Source organism: Pleurodeles waltl, chromosome 7 (genome assembly GCF_031143425.1).
Source record: "Pleurodeles waltl isolate 20211129_DDA chromosome 7, aPleWal1.hap1.20221129, whole genome shotgun sequence".
In the NCBI taxonomy this organism is placed as follows: domain Eukaryota; kingdom Metazoa; phylum Chordata; class Amphibia; order Caudata; family Salamandridae; genus Pleurodeles; species Pleurodeles waltl.
In genome coordinates this window covers 1,496,075,630-1,496,093,540 of record NC_090446.1, presented here as the reverse complement: position 1 = coordinate 1,496,093,540, position 17,911 = coordinate 1,496,075,630, and the positions used below count along the sequence as shown (strand labels likewise).

At 46.6% G+C, this 17,911-nt stretch overlaps 1 long non-coding RNA gene across 2 annotated transcripts in view; it reads right to left on the bottom strand.

Annotated features, from left to right (window-relative positions):
* The window catches only part of LOC138246570 (uncharacterized), a 402,277-nt gene that overhangs the window by 318,410 nt on the left and 65,956 nt on the right, over positions 1-17,911 (bottom strand). Inside the window, exon 1 of one of the 2 annotated variants that reach the window (XR_011194308.1) lies at positions 14,289-14,539. The exons of the other annotated variant lie outside the window; for it this stretch is intronic. This is a non-coding gene — a long non-coding RNA (uncharacterized lncRNA). Of the gene's footprint in view, positions 1-14,288; positions 14,540-17,911 lie in introns of those variants that run through there. 2 annotated transcript variants of the gene reach the window in all.

Genomic DNA, 17,911 nt, shown 5'->3' with positions numbered 1-17,911 from the left:
AGCCGCAGCAAGGTCTGCTGCACCAGGGGCCTGCACATGCAGTAAATGTCTGCTGAACTTGGATCCTGCAGCTGGTGCAAGGTCTGCTACACTAGGATCCTGCAGATGGTGTAAGGTCTGCCTCACCAGGGGCCTGCGGCTGCAGCATGGGCCTGATGTGCCATGGGCCTGCTGCTGCAGGAGGGGTCGGGTGTGCCAGGGATCTGCAGCCACAGCAATGGCCTACTGCAGTAGGGGCCTGCAGCTGCAGGAACTGTCTGCTGCGCCAGGCGCCTGCAGGTGCAGGAAGGGTCTGCTGCATCAGGGGCCTGCAGCTGCAGGAAGGGTCTGCTGCGCCATGGGCCTGCAGCTGCAGGAAGGGTCTGCTGCATCGGGGGCCTGCAGCATGGGCCTGCTGTAACAAGGGCTTACAGCACGGACCTTGTGCATCATGAGCCTGCCCTGGCTGGAGCGGAAACAAGGGTCTGCTGCACCAGGGATCTGCAGCAAGAGCCTGCTTCACCATAGGCCTTGCCTGCACAGCTCACACAGGACTGAAGGGACCGCAAAAGCTTCAGCCTGCAGCACAAGCCCGCTGCGGCTCCAGGTGGGGCCTGCCGAGGTTGCAGCACCAGGACCTATCGCTGCTATAGGACGCCTGATCTGCAGGGGCTGCCAAGCCACTCCCTTGATGCAGGACATCCATTTCCTAGCTCTGGTTTTCATTTACCAAACCATTGCGTCCTGGGAGATGTAGTTCCGGCTTGTTTCACTTCAACGAATGGGACTTACACAGCTAAGCTCGTAAAAGGGGAGCCCATTTTTTGGTGAGATCGGGGAGGGAAAGCGTAGAAACTGCAGGGGGTGCACGTGCAAGAACTAAGGGGTAGCTCTGCTGTTTCTGGCTTATGCAGTAAGTGGAGATAGCTAGGTGGAGAAGTGTGGCACAATGGTTAGAGCGGCAGACCCTGATGCAGAGATATGGCCCGGGACCAGGGTTCAATTCCCACCTCGGCGGGTCTTGGGCTCAATTCTCTTGGACCAGATAATTCTCACCTCAGTGCCTAATCTAATTAATGGGTCCCACTCTGTAACTCTGGGCAATAGCTTGCTTAATCTCCACAACATCCCTGACAGTGCTTGGATGCCTGGCTTCACCCTGGGGCTGTCCAGGAGTGGGTACCTCACAGGGAAAAGCCAGGAGGGGTTCCACAGTGGTATGCGTACAGCGCCTTGAGACCCTAACGGGTGAGTAGTGCGCTATACAAGTGCGAAGTTTACAGTAAGATCTTGGTAGACAGGGCCGAGCTCTGCTGTTTCAGGTCTGTTCCTATATATTTGAAGTAACCATGGGGAAGGTCTGGCTGCATGAGGGTCCGGTCTGTAAAATCATAGCACCCTGATCAATATCTCTGGTTTCTGATACCTGTTTGCATAAGATTTATGTACCAACACATACATGCTGGCCAGCTGTGACCCAGCTCTCAACCTCAGAAGTATCCCAGTTCCATGCCTAAAGAGCCCATCCAGTCCAGTTTTTTATTTGGATTCTTATTCTTATAGTTCTGAAGTCATAATGTGATAAACAGGACTACATGTACCAGAATTCCAAGTAAAAAACTACACTGGATGGGATTCTCACACATAAACTTGGGAAGCTGGAGAGCTCAGCCTCTGCCCCAGTTTGAATGAGGTACACATATTGCCCCATGAACCCCATGACGTCTGACACTATTAGCCAGTCCTGACTTATGTAAAAACTCTTTGGATCCTGGATAGAAAGGTCATAGTTGCAATTTTAAAAGTGAAACTCCAAGTCCCAGAATGCAAAGTACCATTGACTAAATAAAACAACCTTAAAATATCACACATTGCACACAGCTCTTATGCTTCCCGTGGCCCTGCACGAGTAGTTCATTGAGTCCCACTTTTGATTTGCATTCTGGAATTTGTGGTTTTATAATACCATAAATAGGATTGCAAAGGCCAGATTGCAAAGCCAAAACCTGGACTGGGTGAGCTACTCACACTTGGGCCTGAGAAGTTTAGGAAAGTGGTTAAGGCACAGGACTACTGGGCATCTATTACCACACCTGGCATCCTCAGACTAAGTTTTCCTTTGGAAGGCACTTAAGTGCCAGGCATAAGGGTGGTCCTTCCAGGTGAACTTCCTTGAGAGGTTGCATGGCTAACTGGAGAAAAAAAGTGGTTTCTCAGAGCCACCGTCTTCTTGGGGCCTCTTTGGGTTCCCATCCCAACAAGTACAACTCTTGTGGCTGCATGCCAACTGCACCATTATCCTCTAGGTTTTTGCAAGGTGTGCGGGCACAGCATGGAAACAGCTAACTGGCAGACCAATGGTACTGGCTTGGTGCAGGTGGGAATCTGACCAGGTGGCCATATTTGGTGATCTGTTAGTGGAAGGGCCAAGATGTTATTCTTGTATGGAGAGATCCACTCCACTAAAAGCCACTGTCACAGCCGTGCCCATGTACCACCCTCACCCCAAGGTCGGGCTATGCTAACAGAGAAACCCGTCCTGGGTGCTTGTGTTCTGGTTCAAGGAGGACCTGGCCTGGCAGTTTGGGTTGGACTATTTCACTGGAGCAGGTTCAAGGCTGATTTGCATACAGCTGGTTCCAAACTGAGGTGGCCTGGTGGGAAAAATTAGGATGGACTGAGCTGCGACTCAAGTAATTACCAGAGGCTGAGATGAATTCAAGCATTCCATCACCACTTTGTTTGTACTTTACTATGGAGCAGGGAATGCGGCTCCGCTGTTGAGTGCGCCAACCACTAGTACTAGCCTCACACTGAAGTGTCGTGGAAGGCTACTCTGAGTCTGCCCAAGTGTTCAAGTCCTTGCCAACCAAAAACTTCTCAGCTACCCAAAGGCCATCTCTGTGGGGCGATGCCTCAAGGAACACAGAGATGTTTCTCAAAAGGTTTCTTGCACCAAGCAGGTCTGTGGTGAGAAGTTTAATGGAATCCCATGGCATCTCCCTCAAAGCATACCTTGGGAGTCTCTGGTCTTAACCACAGCATCAAGAGGGCCTGTGGTGAGATGTTTCATGGAATCTTGCGACATTTCCCTTAAAGCATACCTTGGGAGCACCTGGTCTTCACCACAGCACCAAGGGGGGCCTGTGGTGAGATATGTAATGGAATCCCATGACATCTCCTCAAAGCATACCTTGGGAGCGCCTGGTCTTCACCACAGCACCAAGAGGGATCTGTGGTGAGATATTTAATGGAATCCCATGACATCTCCCTCAAAGCATACCTTGGGAGCACCTGGTCTTCACCACAGCACCAAGGGGGGCCTGTGGTGAGATGTTTCATGGAATCCCATGACATCTCCTCAAAGCATACCTTGGGAGCCTCTGGTCTTCACCACAGCACCAAGGGGGCCTGTGGTGAGATGTTTCATGGAATCTTGCGACATTTCCCTTAAAGCATACCTTGGGAGCACCTGGTCTTCACCACAGCACCAAGGGGGGCCTGTGGTGAGATATGTAATGGAATCCCATGACATCTCCTCAAAGCATACCTTGGGAGCCTCTGGTCTTCACCACAGCACCAAGAGGGATCTGTGGTGAGATATTTAATGGAATCCCATGACATCTCCCTCAAAGCATACCTTGGAAGCCTCTGGTCTTCACCACAGCACCAAGGGGGGCCTGTGGTGAGATATGTAATGGAATCCCATGACATCTCCTCAAAGCATACCTTGGGAGCGCCTGGTCTTCACCACAGCACCAAGAGGGCCTGTGGTGAGATGTTTCATGGAATCCCATGACATCTCCTCAAAGCATACCTTGGGAGCCTCTGGTCTTCACCACAGCACCAAGGGGGGCCTGTGGTGAGATATGTAATGGAATCCCATGACATCTCCTCAAAGCATACCTTGGGAGCGCCTGGTCTTCACCACAGCACCAAGGGGGCCTGTGGTGAGATGTTTAATGGAATCCCATGACATTTCCCTTAAAGCATACCTTGGGAGCGCCTGGTCTTCACCACAGCACCAAGGGGGCCTGTGGTGAGATGTTTCATGGAATCTTGCGACACCACCCCTTGAGGCATACCTTGTTTATCTCGGGGGTTCACCACTGCACCCAACGAGGACTGGGGTGGGCGGCTCTTGGGTTCCGTGCTATCTCACCTGCAGAATATTGGCCACTACAGTACTGTGAAGGTAAGTATGTATAAATCAGCTTAGATCAGCCTCCTTCATGAAACATCTGGAGTGCTGTTAAGAATATCCATACTTGCCTATAAATACTTACCTTGATGCCACATCTGGAGTGGAATTAGGAATAGAATCCTTATGATACCTTTGACCCGTGACACAGCACATATCATGAACTCTCTGGTGAAACATCTCAAAGGCCAGCCTGGTTACTCTATCAAAAAAAAGCAGTGGCAACTTTTTTTTATATAAGAAATTGAGAATCGAATTCCAGCCATCTCTCTGATGCAGAGAGTGCCAGAAGGGATCCACTCAAGTGAGACATTTTATTCCTCTCTAGATTCCCACAGAAATGTATTCAGTTTTGCCGAGGATCACACCCAGATGCAAAGCGGATCTGAAACTCGGAATCAAGTGGGATGTCTTCCACTGACTGAAACCTGCCTGGGAGATGGCTACAGACACCTTTGGGTATTCGTCAACATGTTGACAGGAAGTGTTGTCTGTGCAACACTTACAGACAAACACATAAAAGGCTCTTAAAGAGAAACAGTAGCCCACGCAGTATAGACGGTAGCAATACATATGAACATGCAGTACTGACAGAGCCACACAGACTGAAGACAGCATGGCCACACAGTCCTGACACCTGAACACAGCACCCACAGGACGACCAACAGCACCGACACACAGGTACTAGTTAAAGTCCACAGACATGCACTGGCTGCACGACAACGAGGCGAGAAACAGCCTTTACCAGGCGAGGCCCTTACCACGCGAGGCCCTTACCACGCGAGGCCCTTACCACGCGAGGCCCTTACCACGCGAGGCCCTTACCACGCACGGCCCTTACCACGCACGGCCCTTACCACGCACGGCCCTTACCACGCACGGCCCTTACCACGCACGGCCCTTACCACGCACGGCCCTTACCACACATGCCTAGTGTATCACAAATAGCAGTAGGGCTAAATTTAGGGTTAAAGAGGGTGTTGGAAATGGGGTCTCTAGTTGGCAGTCAGTTTGAACCCTGTCCAAGTAGGGACGCACACTCTGGTCAGGATAAGGGGGATACCCGCTCAGATAACCCCTGCTCACCCCCTTGGTAGCTTGGCACGACCAGTCAGGCTTATCTCAGAAGCAATGTGTAAAGCATTTGCACATAACACACAGTAATAAGTGAAAACACTACAAAAGGACACCACACCAGTTTTAGAAAAATAGCCAATACCTACCTTTGGAGTGCCTTACATGTATCAAAAAGGAAGGTTTGGACCTGGCAAGTGTGTACGCTTGCCAGGTCGAATTTACAGTTAAAACTGCACACACAGACACTGCAGTGGCAGGTCTGAGCCATGTTTACAGGGCAACTCATGTGGGTGGCACAATCAGTGCTGCAGGCCCACTAGTAGCATTTCATTTACAGGCGCTGGACACCTCTAGTGCACTGTAATAGGGACTCATCAGTAAATCAAATATGCCAATCACGGATAAACCAATCAACAGTACAATTTACCTAGGGAGCACTTGCACTTTAGCACTGATTAGCAGTGGTAAAGTGCGCAGAGACAATAAACCAGCAAATACAGACCTGAGAAAATAGGAGGAAGAAGGCAAAACATTTGGGGATAACCCTGCAAAAACGCCATTTCCAACGGAGGGTTTAGGGGGGGTAGTGGTGAGGGAGGCAAGGATACTTTTAGGGCCAAGGGGTGGGTAGTGCTATTGGGAGGTAAGGGTAGGTGTAGGGTTTAGATGTTGATAATGGTAAAGGGAGGTTAGGGTAGTTTCAGGGAGGGTGTGGTAAGACGAAGACTCCAGACAACATGTAGATTTCAATGGTTTACTCTGCAATGCATGGTCGCCCGCAGTTCACCCCAAGCGCGTGTGAATGTCATTTGAAACATAGCAACACATACATGTTAATACATTACATGACATTACTTCACCATACGTAGCCCATTACCATACCACAGGTGGGTAGTGGCAAAGGGAGGAAAGGTTAACTTTAAGGATTAAGGTGAGTAGTGGTATAGGCAGGTTAGGGTAATTTTAGCGTTTAGGGTGAGTAGTGGTATAGGCAGGTTAGGGTAATTTTAGGGTTTAGAGTAGTGGTATAGGCAGGTTAGCATAATTCTAGGGTTTAGAGTAGTGGTATGGGCAGGTTAGGGTAATTTTAGGGTTTAGAGTAGTGGTAAAGGCTGGTTAGGGTAAATGTAGGGTTTAGAGTAGTGGTATAGGCAGGTTAGGGTAATTTTAGGGTTATGGGCGAGTAGTGGTATACGCAGGTTAGGGTAATTTTAGGGTTTAGAGTACTGGTATAGGCAGGGTAGGGTACTTTTAGGGTTTAGAGTAGTGGTATGGGCAGGTTAGGGTAATTTTAGGGTTATGGGCGAGTAGTGGTATACGCAGGGTAGGGTAATTTTAGGGTTATGGGCGAGTAGTGGTATACACAGGTTAGGGTAATTTTAGGGTTTAGAGTACTGGTATAGGCAGGGTAGGGTACTTTTAGGGTTTAGAGTAGTGGTATGGGCAGGTTAGGGTAATTTTAGGCTTATGGGCGAGTAGTGGTATACGCAGGGTAGGGTAATTTTAGGGTTTAGAGTAGTGGTAAAGGCTGGTTAGGGTACTTTTAGGGCTTAGAGTAGTGGTACGGGCAGGTTAGGGTAATTTTAGGGTTTAGAGTGAGTAGTGGTATAGGCAGGTTAGGGTAATTCTAGGGTTTAGAGTAGTGGTATGGGCTGGTTAGGGTAATTTTAGGGTTTAGAGTAGTGGTATAGGCAGGTTAGGGTCATTTTAGGGTTTAGAGTAGTGGTATGGGCAGGCTAGGGTGATTTTAGGGTTTAGAGTAGTGGTATAGGCAAGGTAGGGTAATTTTAGGGTCTAGAGTAGTGGTATAGTCAGGTTAGGGTAATTTTAGGGTTTAGAGTAGTGGTATAGGCAGATTAGGGTAATTTTAGGGTTATGGGCGAGTAGTGGTATATGCAGGTTTGGGTAATTTTAGGGTTTAGGGCGAGTAGTGGTACAGGCTGATTAGGGTAATTTTAGGGTTTAGAGTTGTAGAATAGGCCGGTTAGGGTAATTTTAGGGTTTAGAGTAGTAGTATAGGCAGGTTAGGGTAATTCTAGGGTGAGTAGTGGTATAGGCAGGTTTGGGTAATTTTAGGGTTTAGGGTAGTAGTATAGGCAGGTTAGGGTAATTTTAGGGCGAGTAGTGGTATAGGCCGGTTAGGGTAATTTTAGGGTTTAGGGTAGTAGTATAGGCAGGTTAGGGTAATTTTAGGGTTTAGAGTAGTGGTATAGGCAGGTTAGGGTAATTTTAGGGTTTATAGTGAGTAATGGTATAGGCAGGTTAGGGTAATTTTAGGGTTTAGGGCGAGTAGTGGTACAGGCAGGTTAGGGTAATTTTAGGGTTTGGGGTAAGTAGTGGTACAGGCAGGTTAGGGTAATTTTAGGGTTTAGAGTAGTGATATAGGCAGGTTAGGGTAATCTTAGGGTTTGGGGTAAGTGGTGCAGGTTAGGGTAATTTTAGGGTTTAGAGTAGTGGTATAGGCAGGTTAGGGTAATTTTAGGGTTATGTGTGAGCAGTGGTATAGGCAGGTTAGGGTAATTTTAGGGTTTAGAGTAGTGGTATAGGCCGGTTAGGGTAAATTTAGGGTTTAGAGGAGTGGTATAGGCAGGTTAGGGTAATTTTAGGGTTATGTGTGAGCAGTGGTACAGGCAGGTTAGGGTAATTTTAGGGTTTAGAGTAGTGGTATAGGCCGGTTAGGGTAAATTTAGGGTTTAGAGGAGTGGTATAGACAGGTTAGGGTAATTTTAGGGTTATGGGCGAGTAGTGGTATACGCAGGGTAGGGTAATTTTAGGGTTTAGAGTAGTGGTAAAGGCTGGTTAGGGTAATTGTAGCGTTTAGAGTACTGGTATAGGCAGGGTAGGGTACTTTTAGGGTTTAGAGTAGTGGTATGGGCAGGTTAGGGTAATTTTAGGGTTATGGGCGAGTAGTGGTATACGCAGGGTAGGGTAATTTTAGGGTTATGGGCGAGTAATGGTATACACAGGTTAGGGTAATTTTAGGGTTTAGAGTACTGGTATAGGCAGGGTAGGGTACTTTTAGGGTTTAGAGTAGTGGTATGGGCAGGTTAGGGTAATTTTAGGGTTATGGGCGAGTAGTGGTATACGCAGGGTAGGGTAATTTTAGGGTTTAGAGTAGTGGTAAAGACTGATTAGGGTACTTTTAGGGTTGAGAGTAGTGGTATGGGCAGGTTAGGGTAATTTTAGGGTTTAGAGTGAGTAGTGGTATAGGCAGGTTAGGTTAATTCTAGGGTTTAGAGTAGTGGTATGGGCTGGTTAGGGTAATTTTAGGGTTTAGAGTAGTGGTATAGGCAGGTTAGGGTAATTTTAGGGTTTAGAGTAGTGGTATGGGCAGGCTAGGGTGATTTTAGGGTTTAGAGTAGTGGTATAGGCAAGGTAGGGTAATTTTAGGGTCTAGAGTAGTGGTATAGGCAGGTTAGGGTAATTTTAGGGTTTAGGGGGAGTAGTGGTATAGGCAGGTTAGGGTAATTTTAGGGTTTAGTGTTATAGGCAGATTAGGGTAATTTTAGGGTTATGGGCGAGTAGTGGTATACGCAGGTTTGGGTAATTTTAATGTTTAGAGTAGTGATACAGGCAGGGTAGGGTAATTTTAGGGTGAATCGTGGTATAGGCAGGTTTGGGTAATTTTAGGGTTTAGGGCGAGTAGTGGTACAGGCTGATTAGGGTAATTTTAGGGTTTAGAGTTGTAGTGTAGGCCGGTTAGGGTAATTTTAGGGTTTAGAGTAGTAGTATAGGCAGGTTAGGGTAATTTTAGGGTGAGTAGTGGTATAGGCAGGTTTGGGTAATTTTAGGGTTTAGGGTAGTAGTATAGGCAGGTTAGGGTAATTTTAGGGCGAGTAGTGGTATAGGCCGGTTAGGGTAATTTTAGGGTTTAGAGTAGTAGTATAGGCCGGTTAGGGTAATTTTAGGGTAAGGGCCTGTAGTATGCCTATACCTGCCTAGGTTAGGGTAATTTTAGGGTTTAGAGTAGTGGTATAGGCAGGTTAGGGTAATTTTAGGGTTTATAGTGAGTAATGGTATAGGCAGGTTAGGGTAAATTTAGGGTTTAGGGCAAGTAGTGGTACAGGCAGGTTAGGGTAATTTTAGGGTTTGGGGTAAGTAGTGGTACAGGCAGGTTAGGGTAATTTTAGGGTTTAGAGTAGTGATATAGGCAGGTTAGGGTAATTTTAGGGTTTGGGGTAAGTGGTGCAGGTTAGGGTAATTTTAGGGTTTAGAGTAGTGGTATACGCAGGTTAGGGTAAATTTAGGGTTTAGAGGAGTGGTATAGGCAGGTTAGGGTAATTTTAGGGTTTAGAGTAGTGGTATAGGCCGGTTAGGGTAATTTTAGGGTTATGCGTGAGTAGTGGTATAGGCCGGTTAGGGTAATTTTAGGGTTTAGAGTAGTGGTATAGGCAGGTTAGGGTAATTTTAGGGTTTAGAGTAGTGGTATAGGCCGGTTAGGGTAATTTTAGGGTTTAGGGCGAGTAGTGTTATAAGCAGGTTAGGGTAATTTTAGGGTTTAGGGTGGGTAGTGGAAAAGAGGGCCAAGGGCAATTTTAGGTAAGGGGTGGGGAGTAGTAATGGGAGGTAGGGTATATTTAGGGTTTAGGTGTTGGTAATGGTAAAGGGAGGTTGAGATAGTTTAGGGATTTGGGGTGGGTAGTGGTAAAGGGGGGTAGGGTAATTTTAGGGTTTATGGGTGGGTAGTGGTAAAGGAAAGTTGTATATGTATATATATATATATAGGAGTTGAAATGACCATAGATGTACTCACCGTGCGTGGGAAAGGCTTGCCCGGTGAAGACATGCACATCAGAGGCTGCGTTGCAAAGACATGCGTTGTAATGCCGTACAACACAACAAGCCATGTCACATAACCCAACAGACACATAAAGGGAAGCGCACAGATGGATCCTTCACATAAATGTGACACGGCTACATGCACAGAGCAATGTCTAATGCACACATCCCGAGACAGGTAGCAAACACAACACATGCCACACACACAACGCTCATTGGTGGACATGCCCACATACACACACAAAACGGACACAAAGCCTCGGTTATAGCGTTATACAAAGCAGAGGCACACATATCTATGCACAGCAAACACGACGTCGAACACAGCACACATGCAGGGCCCCTCGAACACACAACGCATCTCAGGCAGCACAAACACACACACACACATTCCTGGTCATTCTTGAGCTTGCCTTCTTAGGACGTGATGATTGCTCCCAGCCTGCAGTGAGGCCAGGGAAGGGGGGGACCAGCGGTGCCCGCGCCAGGAAAAGCCGCCATCACCGTCTATGAAAGAAAAAAGCCCAGACCCCAAGAAATCCCCCTCCCTGAGCCATAATCCTAGCGCCCCACTAACACCCTGGGTGCAGCGCCGTCAGCACCACTGCGAACCCCGGAACATGCTGCCCTCACAGACGCAGCACCCCATCATCACCTAAAACCCGAACACACTTCCCCCCTCATGCTCCCAACCCCCTCCCAGCCATGTGGTCCCAGTACCCCTTAGCATTGCTAAAGCACCCTCTCCGGCATCAAACCCAAAATACCTCTGAACAGTGCCCGGGCACCTTCTGCCCACAAGCCCCGAGGCGCCGCCCGCCCTGCCTGGCTCTGAAAGCTTCCAAAGCTTTCCAGTTCCCACCCGGAAACCTCCATCTATTTCATTCTAAGATAGGTCAGGCCAAACTATTCCACAGCCAACTCCAGGCCAGAATCACCAACACAAAGCAAGGGCATTGAACTCCAGGCGCGAGCCCCCCAGATACTCCACACCCTGGTCGATCATCTCACCGAAGCCAAAACTTTCACTCCGGGCCACCCCACCACCCCGCAACAGCCCCAAGACAGGCTCTCACGCGCCCTGCACCAAACCCCAAGAGTCTACTCTCCCAGCCCATCGCCGAAACCCCCAGTGTAGCCCAACAGCCAAAGACACTCAACCATCAACCTCCAAACCCCACAGCTACAAACCTGAAGGGCGCTCCATCTGCGACAGTCTCAAACCCCCAAAGAACAAGAGCCCAGCCACGGGCCCACATCACCCCAAACATCTTCCGCCTGTGTTTCCCGTCACCCACCTCAGATAACCATGGGCTGAGAGCTGTTTGCAAATGTGCATATATTTCAGGTTAAGCCCCCCCTCCCCTTCCTCCAGGAGGGGCTGAAAGGGTTAACTGGGGGAAGGGGCAGAAAAGGCGCAGAATACAAGTGGCTTGGACTGGGCCCAGCGGCCGCCAAGAACCCGATCTCCACCAGGAGACACCTTTCAACGGAACGAAATTAAAAAATACATTTGAGAGTTAAAAGCGGGGCTTTTTCGGCTCTCTGGACGGATCATGTTTAAGGAAAGATCAACAAAAGGTTTTTAACATAGATTCATGACTGGTGCGCCAACCTCACGCTGCATACATGACGGTGGACGCGCCGCCCATAAAATATCCCTCCCCCACCCTGACTTCGCACAGTACGTGCAGGGCCTAGAACAGAGAACCCCGTAAGGAACAGATACCCCCAGCATATCTGGTGTCACAAGGATCTGTGCGCCTGGGGGTGACCCCAGACAGCCCCGTGGGGTACACCATGTGCTCTGAGCTTGGGGGACAGTCGTAGAGAAAAGGACCCCAAACAGACATATGGAGCTCTAATTCTGCTCTAAAATTGGGGGTCAGTACGATAGAACCGGGCCATTAACAGCCCCATGGGGTACACCACACGCTCAAAACTTGGGGGGTTGTAAGACAGAACACGGCCTCAAACAGCTCCGTGGGGTACACCACAGGCTCCGAGCTGGATGGACAGATCAATGGGGGTTGTGGGGCGCCTATTCTGTCGCCCACTTTAGAGAGGATAGGCAATCCAAGGTCTGACCCCGAACCCTGACCGTTATAAATTATAACATTCGCAGTAAATTGATATTAAATAACATTTCGAGTCAAAACTGTATTTTTATCCTAATCATATTCATGAAAAAACATCAGTAAAAATGTATTTTTTCGTGTCTTATTTATTTTATTCTTAGGGGTGATCTCATAGCGCTCTGCACTCTTCACGGAGCCTTCAAGTTGCTCATTTTATTGCACAGAATTCTATACTCTTGATTAGGACGCACAAAATTATTTATTGAACTAACACAACGAAAAACAACATTTTAATACAGGAAAACGGAGCAAAATCGTGTCTGCGAGGACTCGCATTAAATTTTAGATACGAGCCATATTTGGCGGGAACACACCATTTTTTCCAAGAGGGTGGGGGTAGAAATATCCAAGTGGGACTGCACCATTACATGCCTGTAGTCCTTCATCCTTGATGCTAGTGTTTAATAAAATCCTACACAATTTTCATCGCCAAATATATAATAAATGCAATTTTCATTTTTTTTTGATTTTTTACTACAAAACCTTCTGGGAATTAAATACGTTTTTAAAGTTATGACTATGTTGATTGTTTTTTTTAATAATGCCTCGCATTCCAGAAGTTTGTTAAAAAAAAAATACAAGGTCAGATTAGTATACATTTTCATGAAAAGCGTTTTCCTATAGAGAAAACGGACGGTGAATCGCTAGGTGGAACAAAACCCCTGAATAAAAAAAAAATCTACTGGCTACATGTATTCAAACTTGGATTTTTTCTTTGAGGTAGTCAGTCTGGGTGCCAGTTCAGTTCTACACGAATCATTGCCTTCCCCACCCCCACCCTTGGAAATTGTACAGCGAAAAATGGGAGTTGAACAGAAATTTGATTAAAATTGTCGTCTCCCTTTAACACTCTTCCGCCAGTTTTATTTTTTTATTTTTTTAAACATAACTAGCTTCCCTCCGGCAGAAGAATGTAAAATTGTGTGGTTTCCTTTTCATGGTTTTGTTTAAACTGGGCGAGTGTGCCAATTTCGGTGCGGACGACAAGTTTGTGGTCTGAAGACAGAGTTAATTTGTTACATCTGGCAAAGCCTTTCGCTGGGGCAACCGAAGGCAGGATGAAATGTGGGATGGTTTTCACTTTAGTGGGGTGACCCCGGACACCTCGCCTTAGACTCTCAAAAGCCTTGGCCACCATGACCCGCAAGAACCCCGCTGTAATGCAGAAGATCAACTCCAGCCTCCACTGTTCCCCAAAAAGGCGCTGAGTTTAAATAAAACCATATAAACGTATCCAAATTAACCCTTAAACGACTTTCCATCCGTAACCTCAAGACTTGCAGCGCGCACCTCCACGTGGAACCGCCTTAGCGGACCCAGTGTCTTGGAGATGAGTTTCCGCCTTGGACCAGTCTACTCAAAGCATTTCATCCTCCTCAAACCCAGAGTCAGATATCACTCTACAGCACTGGTTCCCAGCCTATGGTCCGGGGACCCCTGGGGGTCTGCGAAGCCTCCTCAGGGACCGCGACTGCTTAGAAAATTATATAATATTAACAGATTAGGTCCTCAGCTTTCAGTAATGACTCAGTAGAGGGATCCCTGAATTCTAATAATGATTCAGTGGGGGTCCCCGGGTTCCAGTGATGATAAAGTGGGGGTCCACAGAAGTGAAAAGGTTGGGAACCACTGCTCTACAGTACATGGCATCGAAAATCTATAGGATATGACGGTATCTGTGAATAGCAAGCAACTCCTGACTCACCTCTTGCAGAGCATCCCACGAGGGTCTGAGAACCCCCTACTCACACAGCACTTTATAGCTGAAGCCGGGTTTTATCTCTGTGCAAGAGCGTCTCGCGGAGCAGCACAGGTTTCTCAAGGCACCTCGCGTTGTTCTGCGCGGAGACACTCGCAGCCCGCGTCACTTCGCGTGGATGCAAAGAGGGGCAAGGATGCCATGCAGCAAACATGCATGACCAGCCCTGCAGCCCTCGGTGAATCTCTGACCAGCCTGCCGATGGACAGATTTGGGGGTGCAGGGGCAGAGAAGGGGAGTCTACAACCATTCCACCACTCCAAATACATACTATACCGACTACAAAAAGGGCGACGCCGGCAGAGCCCCAAATATTTTACGGTACCGAGGACCAGGGGGCGGACACGACACTGACCTTTTTTGTCCCTTTCGCTCCTCGGCGCGTCCGGGCGTGGGGTGCCGGGTGGGGCCGGGGCGATGTGATCTCAACGGAGGGGGCCGTCTCGCCTTCTCTCTCCTCCTCGATCGATGGGAGAGGAGCGGTGGGGGCCGCACCGGCTCATTCCTCGAAGGCGGTGGGTGGGGCTGGGGAAGGGAAGCGCCCCCCACCTCCCCTGGCTGGATTCCTTTAGTTTCGAAGCGCTGGCTCCCCTTTTCCTCCGTCTGCTAATTTTCTCGACTTATTTGCAGCAGTGAAGAGTGAAGGGGGGGGGAGGGTGTTAATGCAGAATCTCAGAGTCCAATTCTGTCCTCCGCCCTCCCACCCCCACGGCCTCAGTCTCTCTAACAATAGTGGACTTGGGGCGTAGACCCCCTCCCCCTCCGCACATCTCCTCGGGAGATTGCGCGAGCCCGAGGCATGTGAACTTGAACTCTGCGTGTCTCCTGTTCCAGGCGGTGCACATACTGGGGGGGGGGGGGGGGCGTGCTGCACACGGAATGGGCCGGCCTTGGGAGGCCCTGCGATGCAAGCCTGGCCTGCGCCTGTGCCAGGATACCACCCACAGGCCGGGCCTGCACCGAAGATCGGTTTCCATGAAAAATATCAGGAATTTCCTCATTTCCCCTGATTGCTTTAATTCAGTTCTTCATAACATTATTTAAAAAATCTATTTATAGGATATAAACAGTCCCCATCGGTTTCTTCGGGCATTATCACACCCCCTATTAGAAAACATTTATGCCTGCCTATTTATTTAAAAGTAAACCCTCTATGTTATAGGAGATCAATACACCATCTGTTATAAGAGATGAATTGAAAAAACCCTCTATTATGGAAGAATATTACATCACCTGTACAACAGGAGGTTAATATCCCCCTTTTTAAGAGACGAGTGAACACTCTCTGTAATAATAGGAGATTAATGAACCCTCTGTTATAGAAGATTATTACATCACCTGTACTAGAGGAGGTTAATATCCCTCTTCTATGGGACGAGTAAACACCCTCTGTAATAGGAGATTAATAAACCCTCGGTTATAGAAGATTATTACATCACCTGTACCAAAGAAAATTAATATCACCCTTCTTATGAGAAGAGTAAACACCTTCTGTAATAGATTAATATACCCTCTGCTACAAAAGATAATTACACCACCTGCACTAGAGGAGATTGCTATACCCCTTCTTATGAGGCGAGTAAACACCCTCTGTTATAGGAGATTAATAAAAAACCCTCTATAATAGAAGATTAATACATCACCTGTATTAGATGAGGTTAATATCCCTCTTCTTATGAGACGAGGAAACACTATCTGTAATGGGAGATTAATAAACCCTCTGTTATAGAAGATTATTACATCACCTGTACTAGAGGAGATTAATATCCCTCTTCTTTTGGGACGAGTAAACACCCTCTGTAATAGGAGATTAATAAACCCTCGGTTACAGAAGATTATTACATCACCTGTGCTACAGGACATTAATATTTCCCTTCTTACAAGAGGAGTAAACACCCTTTGTGATAGGAGAATAAAAAGCCCCCTCTGGTATAGGAGATGAATAAAAATCCCTTTATAATAGAAAACTATTACATCACCTGTACTAGAGGAGATTAATAGCCCCTCCGTATGAGACAAGGATCAGCCTTTACTATAGAAGATTAATAAACCACCTCTGTGACAGGGAATGAACAACCCCGCAATAGGAGATGAGTTAAGTCCTCTGTTACAGAAGATTATTACACCAAATGTGTTACAGTAGATTAATACCCCTTCTTTATATGAGATGAGAACACTCACCATGTTATAGGAGATTAATAAAGCCCCTCTCTTACACACAGCGTTTGAAGTTCATTAAAAATGTTTCAGAACTGCGATGCTGCATGCAGTGGGGGTGGAGTCAGTGAGCAGGAGGGTAGGGTCCAAAATGTGGCAAAAAAACAAAATATTCTGTAAGTGTTTTTTGTTTTTTCACCATCAGGTAGCTACACATACAACTACATGCAGCTTAAATGAAAAATACATTTAATAAAGTTGTTACTCTTTTGGATGGGCATTATGAAACCTCTATTAGTTAATGCACTGCAGAGGTCTGTGTGTAACCAGAGAGGCACAGAATCAAATCTTGGTTGCTGCAGTGGAGATAGGTGACTTGTGTATTTTCAGTTCTACGAGGTCACAGTCTGTAACAGAAAGCACGTTGAATTTTGCAGTCACTATTTTAAACTTGCATTGCACCCAGTATAAGATAGACTGCTACAAAACTTGCAAGATGTTTAAGATAAAATGGTTCTACCAAGCATATAGATTTTAGTAATACCCAAAGTGTACTGTCACTTCAACACCCCCTGGTGTAATAAGCACAATATAAATACATTTACAATTAAAAGCATGCACTTCACAGCCCAGTTGTTAACTCTTTGCACTACCACTCAAAAACAATAAATCTTTGTCATCACAAAGCTACGAGTGATTAGGTCAATTAAAGCCAGTACCAGCTCCAAAGCATCCTTGGCGTTTGCAGAGTAACTCGTAGCTCACATCTGCATTTCTTTCAGACAAGCAGGCACCCTGCAGGATGGCTTCATTAGTTGTCTGCCCGGCTTTGGTTTCACTGCACAGGAGACTCACTAAATGACACTCAGCTGAGGCACCAAAACTGTCATAATTAACCGTCCTGGGATGGTTGTCTTTTTACAAAGAGTAGGGGAATGGTGTTGAAGAAATCATAAAAGTATAGGCACATTGTGCCCCCTCTGATCCTGCCCACTTCAACCACTGCTTAGACGTGATGAATAAACCACTTTGTTATAAGAGATTATTATTTCACCTGTTTTTGAAGGGATTAATACATATATATATATATGATATAGGTAAACCTCCTCTGCTATAGGAGATTAATAAACCCCCTCTGTTATAGGAAATAACTTATTCCCCCATGCTATAGGATATGGTTACATCACCTGTTTTTAGCAGAGATCAATAACCCTTTATATGAAATAAATAACCCCCTTTGCTTTAGGAGATTAATAAATCTCTTGTATGACCAGAGATGAATGTCTTTGTTGTGGGAGATTAATAGACCCACTCTTATAGGCCATGAATAAAAACCCTACATTATAGATTATGACATCACTTGCGTTATAGGAGATTGATATCTTCCTGTTTTTGAGATAAGTAAATTCCCTCAGTTATAGATTATTAAACCAGTTGTGTTATAGGAGATTAACATAATCCCTCTGTTTGAAGAGATTATTACTCATCTCCATTAGAGGCGATTAATAAATAACCCCTCCCCCCATTTATGTGAGAATAATTAATTTGCACATGTTATCAGAAAATAGAGGGTCCCCTCCATTTAGTAGACCAAAAGATACCTTATTTTACAGGAGATTATTAAATCCTGTGGTAGGAAATTATTAAATCCCTCTCTTTCAGGAGATCATTAAACTCTCTTGTTCCAGGGAAGATTAATAAATCCCTTCTGTTAAAAGAGATGAATAAATCCCTTTATAAGGTTAAATAAACCCATGCTTTTTTAGAAGAAATGAATCAACATCCACGTTTATAAGAGATTCATAACTATTACTGGTCACA